The following is an 18463-nucleotide window of genomic DNA, read 5'->3' as shown; positions in this document are numbered from 1 at the left end:
TCCACCCACCACTTTCCTCCAGCGTTTGTGTCCAATAAACTCTTCCTCGTAAGTCATTAACGACGTCAGGTCAGAGAGCCATAAGTATGGACGCCTCCCTGGTCAGGGTTAGAGAGCCACTGTATTTGACCAGTTCAGTTCCGGTGGTTGATAACGTGATGAGGTGTCTGTCTTTCCCTTCGCTTTGGCCGGTTAGGTAATGACGCGTGATACACACCGTCGTCACGTGTCGATTAAAAAGATGATTATTTCGCGGAAGAGAAAAGGGAAGAGAGAGAGAGAAAAAAAAAAGATCGTACAATAGTATTGATTTGGCGACGTAAAATCATTGTATTAGAGAAGTGTGTGTGTGTGTGTGTGTGTGTGTGCCTTACAGAGATAAGAGGTCAGTACACATGAAAAGTTCCACATCTAATGAGGTATGATGACTTTACTTCATTCTCACTCCACAGTGAGGGAGAGGCATTGTCTGTCGACACAAGTTAAACTTGGGAAAAGACATCTGGCCAGCATAATGCAACGCAGTACACCCCATGACGGACCACGGTACACCACATGACAGTACACGGTACACCACATGAACGGAACACGGTACACCACATGACGGACCACGGTACACCACATGACGGAACACGGTACACCACATGATAGACCAACGTTTTCTCACTAATCCACAAGCACCTCAATAATATCATCTTTCACCCACACACACACACACACACACACACACACACACACACACCAGACATAGGAGTTTGAGTGGTCTTCGGTAAGGGTGGGTCTACATCAAGGGTGTGTGTTGTCACCATAGTCATTTACTTTCTGTATGGATAGGATGGGGAGAGAGGTTACTGCGTGGGTCTGAAGAGGGAGGAGCGGGTGTGCAATATGCTGGAGGTTGTGGAGTGTGGTGGCGGTGGTGCTACTGCTGCTTCTACTGGGAGGAGAATCAGTTGGTGTAACTAGATGAAACGGCTCCTGTGGGAGACTCGAGTTGGAAACCAGCAGAGAGGCTGGTGTCTGAACTCAGGAGAATGTGTGTGAGAAGAAGTTCATTCCTGATATGAAGAAAAGCAAGGTTCTGTAGGGTTCAGCAGGGAGGCGAGACTGGTTAGTTTGAGTTCGAATGGGAAGAACCCGGAGGAGGAAGTGGAGTGTTTTGAATTCCCCCTGGAGTGAACATGGCACTAGAATGGTACTACGAGAGCTGAAGTGAACCATTGGTTAGGCGAAGTGCCAAATGCCCTTGGGTCTATTGAGGAATGTATGAGAAAAGAGGACAACTGTTTATAGGTCTGTTTGACTGTATAGTTGTCCAGGTGGTGCTGCATGGGTTCAAGTATTGGACGCTGTATGGAAAAGAACGGAAGAGGGAGGTTGTGTAGGACAGAAAATGCCCGAGAACAACGTGTGGTGTGAGGGAGTTTGATTATGGAAGGAATGACAGCGCTAAGAGAAAGATGTACTTGCAAACAAAGTATAAACGAGAGAGCGGAAGGGTTCGTGATGAAATATGTTTGGACATATGGAGAGGATGAGTGAAAAGCGAAAAGACAACTAATTTAGAAGATATATGTGTCAGAAGTGGAGGGAGCAAGGGAGAGGGAGAAACAGTATTGTAGATGAAAGAACGGAGTTAAAAGAGGCTTTGTGCAATCGGAGTCTGAACATGCAGGAGGGTGAGAGGCGTGCGTGGAATAGAGTTGATCGAGATGATGTGATATACAGGGGACAACGCGTCCGCCGTTTGTGGCCTGAACTAGGGTGTAATGAAGTGGGAAGGTCTGTGACGGGCTTGGCTGTGGATGTGGACAGTGGGGCTTTGGCTTCAGTACATTATACACGAAGGCTGAAAAAGTGGATGTGGACGTACCTCCTCGCTCCTGGTGCCCCACTCGATGACGTGGGAAACAGCGTATATAGACCGTATCAATCTCCACAGGATGAAACATCTAGTAAGCAGTAATAAGACAGAAGGCCACTCATGCATTAAGAACCGTCATCAGCAAGATCACCCTAGTACCTAGAGATGTAACTATGGTTCAAGGTCTCTGATAGAATGACGGAGTGCCAGCGCTTAGCGACAGTATCAGATCCCATTATAGACAGTTGTTCCCACGAGTTTTTACGTGTTGGTGATCTTTAGGATTGAATAGCAAGTCCTATGCTTCCCTAACCGGAGCATCAAAGGAGTCTCAGATGTGTGCTGGATCCTAAAACGGTGAGGATATGGGTGAAGCATATTCTCGATCGGATCAACAGGAACTCTATGACCAAAGAAGAAATCACATTTGTCAACCAGTGTCTCATCGGCAAGATAAAGCCTCTTTTTTTCCCCCCTCGGCGCATCCCAACGGCGCATTAAAGAAAATATATATGGCGGCATCAGATCCATTGCTGTCGACAACACCCGCCATCATCTGGTTGGCCAGGGCAGCTGTCAGAAGCGTTAGAGGTGAGGGCCAGCCACCTTACGTAATGTGAAGCAGTGGCCCATACTGGAGAAGCAGAGTTTATTACCTCGCCCTTGATAAAGCCATGAGTTGCATTTGACTGATTCCAAGATCACGTTTAACCTTTTTGAAAAAGGACGCAGTCATTTGGAGAAGCTAGCTCCTCAACTAGTAGTTTCATTCCTTCCTTTCGTTCATATATGTGGTTGCGGCGAAGGATTTTGGTAAAAGCATGAGATTACATTCAGCTGGAAGGGTGCAAACCCCTCCTTGCGAGGGTCCAAACCCCCTCCTTCTCTTCTGTTTAATCTTCAGAGTAACACTGTCTTGTGAGCGGGTGGGTGATCCAGCCCTTGGATGATGGCACCTCGTCAAGCAATGCAGTGGACGTCTAGGTGATCCCGCCTCTTGTCCAAAAGAACCCGAGGGGGGGAATCGCAGGATCCTTTCTCGTAACCCTTTCCCAGATGAGAGATCATCACTTAGCCAGACACCAAGGATTACCCGCCGTGTTGTGTCAAAACCTTTTAGCTGTTAATTTTCTTCGGTTCTCGGTGCGCCTCCTCCTTCCTCCTCCTCTCCTCCTCTCCTTCCTGAGTCCCAGAGTCGTCGATGTTCGGTCTAGATCATTGGAAGGAAGAAGACTTCACAAGGAGGAGAACGAGTCGTGTCGATAGGTTCTCACTATAGCCCGCCTTCTTCCCCTCCCTTTTTTTTTTTTCTTCCTCCCCTTCGCATTCTTAGATGTCTGTCCTTACCGAGATTAACCAAGTCCCTCAGAGCTTCAGTCAGATTGCCACAGTGACACACACACACACACACACACACACACACACACAGGGGAGGTTTGTGACGAAACATCGAAGCTCTGTATACTAACTAGTTGGTAATTGTGTATCATCCAGCCTTGCTTCCAGACGGCCATTGCAGCTGTCTCTCTCTCTCTCTCTCTCTCTCTCTCTCTCTCTCTCTCTCTCTCTCTCTCTCTCTCTCTCTCTCTCTCTCTCTCTCTCTCTCTCTCTCGCGGCAAGCCCCTCCAACAGGTACCTGAAATGCTGCCGGAGACTCTGCCTGGTTCTGTAGGGCGAACACGAGACCAATTTCATCCCAACAGCCAGAGGTGTGGGTGTGTGGGGGAGGATAACTCTCCCGATGACCTATCCACCCCATGAGCCACCGCCGCTCTCTCTCTCTCGCACCCACACCCACTCCCCAACACCGCCTCACCTGTGGTGTGTACCAAGGCCCCCCCCAGGCACGCGTGCTGGGCCAGACCACAGCTCGCTTGAGGAAGGTCCACGTACAAGCTACAAGGGCCTGTGAATGTGTGTATAAATATGTATATATATATATATATATATATTTATGATCGCCCCCTAAGACCTCCTCTTTTCAAGGACGAGTCCTGGCGTGGCCCAAGACCTACCTACCCACCCAGGCGCTCCTGGAACTCCGAAAGCTGCGTTACCTCCAGACGCTGAGAGACGAAGGGTTCCTTTGAAGCGAAAAGTTCTTTTGAGGAGACGTTGTGTTTCCAGAGACAACCTCGTACAAAGGTACGCTTTAACTCACAATTGAACTTCGTGCAGATGGAATGCGGTAATGCCTGTATCTATCTATCTATCTATCTATATCTATCTATCTATCTATCTATCTATCTATCTTTCTCTATATATATATAAACTGGGAGTAATACTTAGAGCTAATGAATGCCAGAGACGAATGGCTATCAGTAAATTGGCTTACTAGAAATATAGGTCAAATGAGAGAGAGAGAGAGAGAGAGAGAGAGAGAGAGAGAGAGAGAGAGAGAGAGAGAGAGAGAGAGAGAGAGAGAGAGAGAGAGAACGGCGCTCTGTCTGGGGCGGGCAAGGAGTTGTAGGATGAGAGACGAATCCTTCAAGAGGTCAAGGACGCCAAGGATTGCATAGGGATTCTGATATCCTTTTAAGACCGACTCAGATATGGCTGTTGCATACATAGGAAGGTTTTTCAACCTAACATAGACTTCCTCTCTCTCACGTCTCATTCACTCATTCGCGAAACGTGAATGGAAGATGTTGTCGTGAATGGCAAAACGAGAACAGGGAAATGTAGTGGAAATGTTGATAGAAAAGGGGGAAACACACACACACACACACACACACACACACACACACACACACACACACACACGAAAAAAAACATCGAAAAGCAGAGGGAAAAAAATCGAGTATCGATTAATGAAAGGAAGAAGTTCAGACGCAAATTTATTCAGTCCTTAAGGAAATAAATCGAGTTTATTTCATGGTCATCCTATGCTTGAGGTCAAATCCTTGTCTCTATCTATTTTTTTTTTTTTTTTTCCCCTCTTGGCTCAAACCTCTGGTCTTCAGTTGCCATGCACGTGCCCTTACCAAACCTCACAGATTTCCATTGCGGTGGGTCTGTTATTCTATATACGTGGTGGGCCTTTGGGTGATGTGGTCCGGGTCGTGATGACCCCACCCCCCCTCCCTCCCTTCCATGGTCTGGAGGAGGACCCTAGTTTTGTGTGTGGTGGTCTTCGTTTACATGACAATGGCCTGCAGTATTGCATTATTCACGGCCCCCCCTCCCTCCCTCCCTCTTCCCTCCCTCCACCCCCACACGCGCCCCAGCCACATCACGGGCAAGCATTTTGGTGCAGGGGTGGACTTTACCACAGCCCTACCACACCACCCTGCCACACCACCCTACCACACAGACCCTGCCACTCAACCTTACCACACAAACCCTACCACACTGCCCTGCCACTCAACCCTACCACACAACCCTACCACTCAACCCTACCACACAAACCCTGCCACACAACCCTACCACACAACCCTACCACTCAACCCTACCACACAGACCCTGCCACTCAATCCTACCACACAGACCCTGCCACTCAACCCTACCACACAAACCCTGCCACACAACCCTACCACAACAACCCTACCACTCAACCCTACCACACAGACCCTGCCACTCAACCCTGCCTCACAAACCCTGCCACACAATCCTACCACACAAACCCTGCCACACAACCCTACCACACAAACCCTGCCACACAACCCTACCACACACACCCTGCCACACAACCCTACCACACAAACCCTGCCACTTTCACCACACAACCCTGCCACACAACCCTACCACACACCCTACCACACAACCCTGCCACTTTCACCACACAACCCTGCCACACAACCCTACCACAACACCCTACCACACATTCTACCACACTACCCTTCCACTTTCACCACACAATCCTGCCACACAACCCTACCACACACCCTACCACACAACCCTACCACTTTCACCTCACAATCTTGCCACACAACCCTACCACACAACCCTGCCACTTTCACCACACACCTCCCATTATTCACTATCACCAACACAGGCCCTCAATTACCACCCCTTTCACCACCACGCGTCTACCCACCGCCACTTCCTTCACCACACAGTACCACCACCACCAACACCACCTCCTCCTCCTCCTTCTCCATCACGCAACTTCACCACCACTTCAGTCCCACCCTCTCACCATTGCACAATCTCCACCTCCACCACCTCCCCCACCACAATGCTCCCACTAGGCCACCTCCTGCCCCCCACCACAATGCTCCCACTAGGCCACCTCCCCTCCACCTCCCAACCACCACTTCCGTAACAGCCCCCATCAAAGACATGAACTTTAGCGTTGGGTCAGGCATCTACATATGAATATACAGCTGCTGCTGGCTCTAGAAATACGAGAGAGAGAGAGAGAGAGAGAGAGAGAGAGAGAGAGAGAGAGAGAGAGAGAGAGAGAGAGAGAGAATTTTCTTACGTCTTCCTTCTTGGGTTAAGGACATTCTTAAATCATCTGGTATCATTATATATATATATATATATATATATATATATATATATATATATATATATATATATATATATATATATATATATATATATATATACCAATCTTGATAACTGTGAGCACGATCCTGTTTTAATTACTCGGTGTTAAGAGAGACTTATTACTCCAAGACATTGATCGTTTTATTAATCATTTTATAGTGGCAGTTAATTACGAGTTAAAGCGTACGGGAAGTGGCAGTACTCATGCAGCTGGTCTTGGGTAACGCATGGTTGGGCGGCATTTCAAGAACCACGGTGGGCGGCACAGCACCGCCCCATGGTGGGCGGCACAGCATCACCCCACGGTGGGCGGCACAGCGTCACCCCACGGTGGGCGGCACAGCATCACCCCACGGTGGGCGGCACAGCATCACCCCACGGTGGGCGGCACAGCATCACCCCACGGTGGGCGGCACAGGATCACACATGGTAGGGCGGCATTTTACACCCACCACCCATGGTGGGAGGCACAGCATTACCCCACGGTGGGCGGCACAGCGCCACCCATGGTGGGCGGCAGGCCAGACCCACCCCACACACACAATATATGGACCAACTTGAAGTTCTTATCCCAGGGTTTAACAGCGCTGTGCCAACATGCCTAGCGAGATTTGCTGCTAAGTCTCCCAGCAGTGCAGCAGTACCAGGCACAGCAGCAGTACCAGGCACAGCAGCAGTACCAGGCACAGCAGCGGTACCAGGCACAGCAGCAGTACCAGGCACAGCAGCAGTACCAGGCACAGTAGCAGTACCAGGCACAGCAGCGGTACCAGGCACAGCAGCAGTACCAGGCACAGCAGCGGTACCAGGCACAGCAGCAGTACCAGGCACAGTAGCAGTACCAGGCACAGCAGCAGTACCAGGCACAGCAGCAGTACCAGGCACAGTAGCAGTACCAGGCACAGCAGCAGTACCAGGCACAGCAGCGGTACCAGGCACAGCAGCAGTACCAGGCACAGTAGCAGTACCAGGCACAGCAGCAGTACCAGGCACAGCAGCGGTACCAGGCACAGCAGCAGTACCAGGCACAGCAGCAGTACCAGGCACAGTAGCAGTACCAGGCACAGCAGCGGTACCAGGCACAGCAGCAGTACCAGGCACAGCAGCGGTACCAGGCACAGCAGCAGTACCAGGCACAGCAGCAGTACCAGGCACAGCAACGGTACCAGGCACAGTAGCAGTACCAGGCACAGCAGCGGTACCAGGCACAGCAGCAGTACCAGGCACAGCAGCAGTACCAGGCACAGCAGCGGTACCAGGCACAGCAGCAGTACCAGGCACAGCAACGGTACCAGGCACAGCAGCGGTACCAGGCACAGCAGCAGTACCAGGCACAGCAGCGGTACCAGGCACAGTAGCAGTACCAGGCACAGCAGCGGTACCAGGCACAGCAGCGGTACCAGGCACAGCAGCGGTACCAGGCACAGCAGCGGTACCAGGCACAGCAGCGGTACCAGGCACAGCAGTGGTACCAGGCACAGCAGTGGTACCAGGCACAGCAACGGTACCAGGCACAGCAGCGGTACCAGGCACAGCAGCGGTACCAGGCACAGCAGTGGTACCAGGCACAGCAGCGGTACCAGGCACAGCAGCGGTACCAGGCACAGCAGCGGTACCAGGCACAGCAGCGGTACCAGGCACAGCAGCGGTACCAGGCACAGCAACGGTACCAAGCACAGCGTCCAGCTTCTGTTGTCACCGTTTCAGCTTACTGTATACTCTGTTTTGCTACTGTTCCATTTGTCGCTACTGTTTCTCCTGCTACTTTATCATTTGTGACCGTTCCTTTTGTCCCTATTGTTCCAGCTGTTACTGTTCCCTTCCGTTGCTCCTGTTGTTCCCTTTTGTCGTTGCCGCTCCTTCTGTTGTTACCTCTCCCGTTGGAACGGTTCTCTCTCTCCCGTTGTTACTGATGTGTTCCGTTGGACATCCCGGCGTTGGAAGCCCCTCGCTCCTTGGCTGTTCCTGCTACTTCCATTGCTCCAGCTGCTACTGCTTTTGATGCTGCATTTGCTACTGCTCCTTTGCTACTTCTCCTTCAGCGAGTTTTGTCTACTTTATCTACTACTACTTTCACATTATCTACCTCTGGCTGTGACTTCATCTACCGCTACTTTACCACTTCTTTTTCTGTTACTTGTCTTCTCCGCTATCTACCTCTGGCTGTGACTTCATCTACTGCTACTTTACCACTCCTTTTTCTGCTACTTTTCTCCCTCGCTATCTACCTCTGGCTGTGACTTCATCTACTGCTACTTTACCACTCCTTTTTCTGCTACTTTTCTTCCCGAGCTACTGTAGCCCCGCTTGTTGCTATCGCCTCCCGTCGTCTCAGCTAGATGAGGCAATTTGCATTATATCAAAACTGTTGTGGTAAAGTAGCAAGCAGAGACACGGTAGAGTCAGGGAGGGTGTGGTAGAGTCCGGGAGGGTGTGGTAGAGTCCGGGAGGGTGTGGTAGAGTCCGGGAGGGTGTGGTAGAGTCCGGGAGGGTGTGGTAGAGTCCGAGAGGGTGTGGTAGCGTCCGGGAGGGTGTGGTATGGTCAGGGAGGGTGTGGTAGAGTCCGGGAGGGTGTGGTAGAGTCCGGGAGGGTATGGTAAGGTCCGGGAGGGTGTGGTAGAGTCCGGGAGGTTGTGGTAGAGTCCGGGAGGGTGTGGTAGAGTCCGGGAGGTTGTGGTAGAGTCCGGGAGGGTGTGGTAAGGTCCGGGAGGGTGTGGTAGAGTCCTGGAGGTTGTGGTAAAGTCTGCGAGGGTGTGGTAGAGTCCGGGAGGTTGTGGTAAAGTATGCGAGGGTTTGGTAGAGTCCGGAAGGGTGTGGTAGAGTCCGGGAGGGTGTGGTTAGAGTCCGCTAAGGTACGGTAGAGTCCAAGCTTCGCCCAGAGCCGGCTTATGACACCTCCAGAGCCGGTTGTTGACACCCCTCACCCAGAGCCGGTTGTTGACACCCCCCCCAGCCAGAGCCGGTTGTTGACACGCCCCCAGGGCCGGTTGTTGACACGCCCCCCAGCCAGGGCCGGTTGTTGACACTCCCCCAGGGCCGGTTGTTGGTTCCAGGGCGGCTTAGAGATGGACATGAGACGCCGCAGGCAAGACAGGAGACGCCACAGTTAACAGATAATGTCACCAAAGTTACGCTATTTCCTTCCCTTATCTGCGAACTTGTAATGTGGGTAGACAACACTGCTTAAAGTCACGAAGAAATGAGAATCCAAATGAAAAAAAAAAGGAAAAAAAAATTGAATCTCGCTGAAGGGGACGTAAGTATATATATTTTTTGCCGTTCGTGAATTTACGAACGAGATTTTAAGAGTAGGAGGGAGGCATTGCTTCGAAATGCATCCCGTTGACGACGCATCGGACGAGAGACAAATGAAAGGAAAATGTTGACGTCATGGGAGGCTTTAAGACTATACGTTAATGGAATGAGGAACGACTGTAGAGACAGACCTCAAAATCTTTTTCACTCCATCTTTCCACCTCCAATTTGGTCTCCCACTTCTCCTCGTTCCCTCCACCTCTGACACATATATCCTCTTGGTCAATCTTTCCTCACTCATTCTCTCCAGACGCGTTGTGATTCCCAGCAGGCGAACTGAGGGACGCGAAGACAACTCTGGGATGACGACCCTTTCGAAGGACTTTAATGGTAGATGGTGAGGGAAGGGTAAGTCGAGAGGACCTTATGTTAAACTCTCCTGGTGGGTGTTGAGGGAAGAAGGATGTAGTCCAGGACCTCTCGAAGGGCTTTCACTGGTCGTTGGTGGAGGAGGGAGGGTAGAGACTAGGAACTCCTCCAAGGGCTCCACCGGTGGGTGATGAGGGAGGGAGGGTAGAATCCAGGGACCCCTCCAAGGGCTCCACCTGTGGGTGGTGAGGGAGGGAAGTTAGAGAACCAGGACTCCTCCAAGGACTCCATTGGTGGGTGGTGAGGGAGGGAAGTTAGAGAACCAGGACTCCTCCAAGGACCTCCACTTGTGAGTGTGAGGGAGGAGGAGGAGGAGGAACGGTAGACACCAGGGCCCTTCGAAGGACTCCGTCGGTAGGTGTGAGGAGGGAGGGAAGGAAGGGTAGGGTCCATGACCCTTCGAAGGATTCCACCGGTGGGTGGTGGGGCAGGAGAGGCTGTATCGCTTTCCTTGCAGGTCAGTTGGTCGAGATAATCCTTGATCCTGATCTGGACTCCGAGCTGGGCTATTGAGCGATAAGGCACGTTCCCCCAGGCGTAGCTGATGGGGGCTGGGGAGGGAGGAGCCGCACCAAGAAACTCCAAGACTGTTTCCCTCGTGAAGGGAAAAGGGAACAGGGTAGGGGAAAAAAAAAAGATGGAGTTAAGAGACTTGCTTTTTCAGGTTGGCCCAAGCCAACGGTAGAATACGAAAGGAGATACTGAAGGGAAAAATTCGACGCGAAGCCTTGTGTAAGACGGTACAGCACCTGGAGCACAACGGTACAGTCCTTGAGCACGACGGCACGGCCTTTGGATATGATGGCGTGGCCTTTGACCTGATCCTCATAAGGATCAAGGTCAAAGGCCACGCCATGATGCCCAAGGTTCGTACAGTCCTACCCAAGATTTGTATCCCTTCGTGCTCAATGATTGTACCGTTGTGCTCAAGGGTATTAACTACATCAAAGAACTAAAGAAATTCAAATTACATTGAAAAAAATATGAAATAGATGAAAAGATAATCATTACTCTCATCTTACATATTGCCTACCCCTTTGGTACTCTGCGTGCTTCACGTAACACATCATAGTTAGTGGACGTCACCACACTCCCCTGATGTCACCATGACCTGAGAGGGACATCAGCAAATTCCCCTGTTGTCAGGAGGCTTGGGAGGGACGTCAGCACACTCCCCTGGTGTCAGGAGGCCTGGGAGGGGACGTCAACACACTCGCCTGGAGTCAGGAGGCCTGGGACGGGACGTCAGCACACTACCCTGTTGTCAGGAGGCCTGGGAGGGGACGTCAGCACACTATCCTCGTGTCAGGAGGCCTGGGAGGTGTGTCAGGAGGCCTGGGAGGGGACGTCAGCACACTACCCTGATGTCAGGAGGCCTGGGAGGGGACGTCAGCACACTCGGGATGTCAACAGACTCGCCTGGTGTCAGGAGGCCTGGGAGGGGGCGTCAGCCGACTCCCCTGGTGTCAGGAGGCCAAGAAGAAGCATCATCACGCTTCTTTGATGTCGCGGGTCTCTCTCTCTCTCTCTCTCTCTCTCTCTCTCTCTCTCTCTCTCTCTCTCTCTCTCTCTCGAGATCAACACTGTGAAAATAACGTCAAGTTGTCCTTGCGAATGTCGCAAGAGTTCAGCTCCACCGTTTTCTTTTTCTTTTTTTTTTGGAGGGGCGGGTGTCGTGTGGGGTGAGGGGGGCTGGGGGCGTTTAACTTGTGCCAGATAGTTGTAACAGTCTTTTTTTTTTTTTATCTCTTTTAGAGTCTCATTGCCGGCAGTGAGGCCAGAGGAGGGTGGGAAGTAGAAAGAGGGAGGGGGGGTGATGATGAAAAGGGCGTAGGAAGAAAGCATGGAGGGAGGAGGAAGGAGGAGGAGGTTTGGGGGGTGGGGTGTGTGTGTGTGGAATGGTGAGACGAAAAAAAAAGAGGGTTGGTGGGTGAGGTTGGTGATGGGGTTGGGGGCCAAAAGATGAGGAAAAATTATGGGGGATATGTATATATAAATGTAGTGGAAGGACTGGATGATGCAGGGGAGGAAAGAGAAGAAGGAAGTAGAAAGAGAGGGAGAAGGGCGGGGCGGGGAGGCACAGAAGTAGAGGTGAAAGAGCAAAGGGGATAGGAAATAAAGGAAGGGAATAAGAATGAGATGGATAAATAGATAGATAGGTTGATAGATAGATTAGATAGACTGGTAGATAGATAGGTAGGTAGGTAGGTAGGTAGATAGATAGATAGATAGATAGATAGATAGATAGAGAGAGAGAGAGAGAGAGAGAGAGAGAGAGAGAGAGAGAGAGAGAGAGAGAGAGGCAACTTACGGCTTACATCAGTATACTGGGAGAATATATATATATATATATATATATATATATATATATATATATATATATATATATATATATATATATATATATATATATATATAAATTCTTTATCAGCCATTGTATTCGATTCCTATTCAGTTCTCTTTTTTTTTCCACTGCGTTCGTCTGTTCCACTTCCCTTAGGGTTTGCATCCATGCCCACTGTCCCATTCTCGTATCGTCACTGACCCGCCCTGAATATTACATATCTCCTTACCTATCATTCCAGCGAAACTGGAACTGTAAGAAACAAAAAAAGTCGACACCTCTTAAGATTCCACAAAAAGGAATGTAAAACCTTTTATGAACCAATGAAATAAGGCTAAAACTCCTAATAAATCCACGCAACGCGTGATAAACCCCATATGAAGACAGATAAGTAGGTTTGAATTCCTTGTTAAATAGAAAAAGATGAAAACTCTATATGAAAGTCGTTGGTGGATAATACTATTATCAACGGAAATTAAAGGATATAAACCCTTTATAAATCCACAATAGGATCACACAAATCCTCTGAGCACACAGCAAGTGAGCGAATCAAACTTGGAACTCACAAAAGGGGATGAGATTGTCTTAAGGTCCAACTAAAGAATTTGGATCATTCTCGAGATCACAATAGAAGGAGTGATTTTCACACAGACCTGGAAAACATAACGAAGCTTCACGTAAGTTTGAAAGATAGAATAAAACCTCTGTTAAGCTCACAGAAGGAGGATGAAACCCCTTGTTGATCACAGAAAAGGAAGATGAAAACCCCATGTGAACATAAGCAGGAGGATTAAACTCCTTCGTAAGCCTTGAAAGTGGAATGTGTCGTATGAACTTCAGATGAATTTGAAACCCTTTGGAAACCAAAGGTGAAATGTTGATAGCAGAATGGTGGATAGAATTGCTCCAGTCATGGATAAAATTTTGTCCACATCAAGGCCGGGTCTTACATGAAATATAGAGAGAATTATGAAACGGGAAAAGAAAAGACAAGGGAAAGTTTTACGAATTTTGGAGGACGTGAAAGATCTGTCTTTTGAAATGTGCCAGGTTGTAGTTATTAGAAAAACATGAGAAGATAGAGTGTTCCAAAGCTTCGACGTGTAGGAAAAGAAGCAGGTATCAAAACGGCCCACCCTTGAGTTGCTGATGGCCACACAATAATCATGTGACACAGCATCTTGCCGAGTATTGCGTGGTCTAGCTAGTGGTGGGGAGGACACAAGCAGAAGGCTCTCGGGAACAGAAACCAAAGTAATACCTATAGAGGAGGGAAAGTAAACTAACAGTGAAGCATAGAGCAAGGGGGTTAAGTTTGGAAGATAGCTTGGGACACTTTATAAGTCTGACTGCTTTTGATTCAACGCTGTCAAGTAAGCATATAGAGCTAGAACCATTCCAAATGTGAGAGCAGCGCTTCATACAAGGACGAATAAATCCCCATGTATAAACGGAGCAACTTTTCAGAAGAGAAATTTCAGTATCTGAACAGGACACCCAGTTTCTTAGAGGCGGATTTAGCTATTCCTGTAATGTGGGATGTCCAAGAAAGAGTGGATGTTACAGTAATGCCAAGTCTATTCGTTGAGTCAAGAGGCTGAATTACAGGACCTTCAAAGGAAAGACGAGAGTTGTGAGGAGTTTTCGATAAAGAGATTGATAGAAATTGGGTCTTGGAGGCATTAAACTTAACAAGATTCTGTGTACCTTACTGAGATAGCCTGTCCAAGTCTGAGTTTATTGAGAAAGCTGTGTCAAGACGGGCTGCAGATCGAGTGAGAGAAGAGGGAGCAGAATTGAAAGATGTGGATGAATGCAGTATTGGGTCGTCAGCGTATGAGTGCATTGGATTATTAGTGTAGGAGAGGAAATCGTTTGGAAAAAGGAGAAAAAGTGTAGGGGACAAGACAGCACCTTAAGGAACACCGCTGTTGATGAAAGAAGGGAGGAGGCTGATTCATCAACAACCACAGAGACAGATCGACCAGAGAGGAAGCTAGATATGAAGGAGCAAAGGGAAGGAGGGAAGCCAAAAGAAGGGAGCTTAGAGATGAGACCCTGATGCCGCACCTTGTCAAAAGCCTTAGATATGTCAAGGGCAACTACATATGACTTCCCCAAAATCTTTCAGGGATGATACCAGACATTAGTAAGATAGGAAAGAATATCACCTGTGTTAAACCCCTAGAAGAAGCGTAAATCCTTTTTGAATCCAAAGAAAGGTAATAAGACCTATAAACCTATAAAAAAGAGGACGAAAATCTCTCTAAATGCAAAGGAAAAGGATGAGAACCCTTTCAAATCCAAAACAGGAGGATGAGGCCTTTTTTAAAATCCGAAACCCTAGCCGGAGCTATACACCACCTGGAGGAACCCCTCAGCCTGGGTAAAGCGTCATAACAAACCAGATATCCGACCGGGGTCCCTAAGCCTTAGGTACCCCATGGGATAAAAAGAGAGACGCCCCCGTAGATCGAGGGATGTGTTTTATGAACGTCCAATATATATCCCCAGAGAACGTAATAGGTCCTGAGGTAAAGCCAGAGAGAGAGGCTGGCGTGGCTTGCAAGTCGATGGCTTCGCCTGGGTTCTCCTGCGTCTGCTCGTTGTGTTGGGTTAAGATTAAACATCGACGTCTGAGTTAGGGGAAAATATATGGAGATGATACCTCGGTGAACAGGTGTGTGTACCAAGTGACTGGATGGGACAAATGTTTATCATCAGCGACAGATGAAGCAGGTGGAGGCACTTAGATGTCAATGAAACAGGTGTGTGTGTGTGTGTGTGTATTTTGTAAGTGGTTCGGTGACTCACATACAGGTTACAAGTGCCCAAGTGAGACAGGTTGTGTGTTATAAGTGACTTATAGAAACAGATGTGACCCACAAGGGCTTCAGGAGGAACAGGTGTGCGCTTCCAAACACACAGCACACCTACTGTCAGTATAGAGAGAGTGACAGATGAAACACATGGCTTTCAAACACACGTAATGTATCTTTGGATACATTACAGGCGCCATACTTCTTCTTCACCCTCCCCCCATAGAATGAAGGACACATTACCGAGAAATCCCTGGAAAAGAATGTAACTGAAAGGATCCTTTAACTCCCTGAATGACACTGAAAAAAAAGTTATATATCTGATGATGATAGCCGAAAAAAAAAAAAGAAAAAGAATGCGTTAAAGTTGGAAGAGGTTCTGTTGATAGACAAAAGTTATAGATGAAAGGAACTTTGATAGCTCTCTCTCTCCCCGACACAGATATAGCCAAGGGGGTGATATATATCTCTTTGATGGCACAGCTTCTATATAGCAGTGAGGTCCACGTGACTCTTGTCTTGTGACGAAAGCAGTGGTATTTTTGGCCATGAATCTGATAGTTACAATAGTCTATATATCGGTGACGTCTTGTGGTGAAGAGACTATGGTACTGGGTTTCTATGTTTCAGCGGGTCTGTGTAGGCTTTTGAGGCTGACGTAGTCCCTCTGTTCAGCAGTGAGGCTTGTCTATACGACACCCATCAGGCTACGTAGCCCTGATTCGACACACGGGTGAGTCAGCTGGATGGCCAGTGTGTGTGTGTGTGTGTGTGTGTGTGTGTGGGGAAGGAGAGATCAAAACTCACGAACCCAAGTCATGAGTCATGATTCATTGAGTCGTGGAACCTCGCTGAGGGAGGAAATAATAGAGAATGGGATGGGGAGAGGAAATAGAAAAAAAAAAAACTGAAGAGTAGGGAGCGAGTAAGAGTGGAGTGAAAGTAGTGAACGAAGAAGAAAACGGAATAAGCACGAGGAAGGGAGAGTAATTTGATGTAGATGTTGCGAGATGTTGCGAAGAAGAAATTTGAAAATAGAATAAGATACATTTAAGGATAGTAGAGATAAAAGAGGGTAAGAATAATGGAAGAAATAAAGATTTTAAAAATGACTTAGGGGGGGGAAAAAGTTAGAGGGGGCGGAAAAGGGAATATAGAAGACAATAGAAACAAAAGGGAAAGTCCACATATTGTAATGGACTGGTGTTGAGTTCACTACTGGTTTAAAGAACACTATTGGGGTATGAACACCGAGTCACTGAGTGTGAGGGGAGGAAGATAATGCCTCCAGCATAAATGATAAATATCGACCAACGAATACAGGACAAAAGGGAGGTACGAAAGGGCTGAAAGAGAATGAGAGAGAATATGAACACTGAAATAAGAGCAGCCATCTACAATATTCACAAGAACAATAGAACAGAAGCCAAGCAGCAGCTCAGAGTAGAGGAGTGAACAAAGAACTGTTAATGAGAAGAAAAAAGAAACTTTGGAAGAAGAACAAACAGATGGAAGTGAATGGTGAAAAAAAAAGGGGGGGATTTAGAATAAGAGGAACAAGGAAGGGAAAAAAACCCCCAGTGAGAATGACACACAAGGAACACATAAGGCAAGATGTAGAGTGAATCAGAACAACGGACCAGGTAAAGATGAATGGAAAAAGGGCAAGGAACAAGGAAATTACAAAAAGGATTATCACAAGGGAGGAACAAATGAAAACACATACGTGAGGAAGGAAGACTCCCCCCTCAAAAAAAAAAAAGATAAGAAGAAAATGGTAATATCAAGGAAAGATTGGATTCGAACCTTGCCGTACTCCTGGTGCGTATCATCCCCCCCCCTGCCCCCCTCTCACCCTAAGTCCCCCCTCACCCTAAGTCCCCCCTCACCCTAAGTCCCCCCCCCGCCCCCTCACCCTAAGTCCCCCCCCACCTCACCCCATGTCCCCCCCCCTCCTCACCCTCCCCCAACCTTGCCCTTATGTTGACAGAGGCCTCGCCACGCCTCGCTAACCTATTACAAAAACCAATTTTAAAATGATGACAGTGTAAACCCCAGGTAATGAAGGCTCACATTCACATGCAAATTCTCGTTACAATCGCTCCTGTGAGCGATAGCAGTGATAATGAGAAATAGTCGAAACTATATTGCAGTGGAGATGCCACGCGCCTACACCGTGCAGCTAATGGTGCAGTGAACTGCGCAGCTGGTGCCGCAGTGAACTGCGCAGCTGATGGTGGAGTGAACTGCGCAGCTGATGGTATAGTGAACTGCGCAGCTGATTGTGGAGTGAACTGCGCAGCTGATGGTGCAGTGAACTGCGCAGCTGACGGTGTAGTGAACTGTGCAAACAAGTGGTACAGCGAAGATTTACTCCAATTGGTTGTTAAGTATACCTTTTGCTCTGTCCTATATTTTTCTGTTAGTTTTATGTAGACTACGAACCATACACGACCTCTCAGCAACGACAGAACGACCCTTTAAGCACGACGGTACGACCCTTGAAGCACGACGGTACGACCCTTGAAGCACGACGGTACGACCCTCTGAGCATAACGGTATGACCCTTTAAGCACGACGGTACGACCCTTTGAGCACGACGATACGACCCTTGAAGCATGACGGTACGACCCTTGAGCACGATATATACTGTCTAACTTTAGATTAGTGCCGTTGATGAGGGGTCGTACCGTTGACGAGGGTCGTACCGTTGATGAGGGGTCGTACCGTTGATGGGGGTCGTACCGTTGATGGGGTCGTACCGTTGATGGGGGTCGTACCGTTGATGAGGGGTTGTACCGTTGACGAGAGTCATACCGTTGACGAGGGTCGTACCGTCGATGGGGGTCGTACCATTGATAAGGGTCGTACCATTGATGAGGGGTCGTACCGTCATGCTTAACTCTTACCCTCTTTAGCTCGAATTTCATACCATCGGCTCGTATCATAGTTTTCGGGGGTCGTATCATAGTTTCCGGGGGTCGTACCATCCTTTCCGGGGGTCGTGCCATCGTTTCCGGGGATCGTGCCATCATTTCCGGGGGTCGTGCCATCGTTTCCGGGGCCGTACCATAGTTTCCGGGGTAGTACCGTCTTTTTGGGGGTCGTGCCATCGTTTCCGGGGGTCGTGCCATCGTTTCCGGGGGTCGTACCATCGTTTCTGGGATCGCACCATCGTTTCCTGGGGTCGTACCATCGTGGGTCGTACCATCGTCCGTCCTCATGTGTCACACCATCGAGACGACAGCGTCGCTCCAT

This window comes from Panulirus ornatus, chromosome 10, assembly GCF_036320965.1.
Source record: "Panulirus ornatus isolate Po-2019 chromosome 10, ASM3632096v1, whole genome shotgun sequence".
NCBI lineage: Eukaryota > Metazoa > Arthropoda > Malacostraca > Decapoda > Palinuridae > Panulirus > Panulirus ornatus.
The sequence above is the reverse complement of the archived record's forward strand: the minus strand, read 5'-3'. Positions refer to the sequence as shown.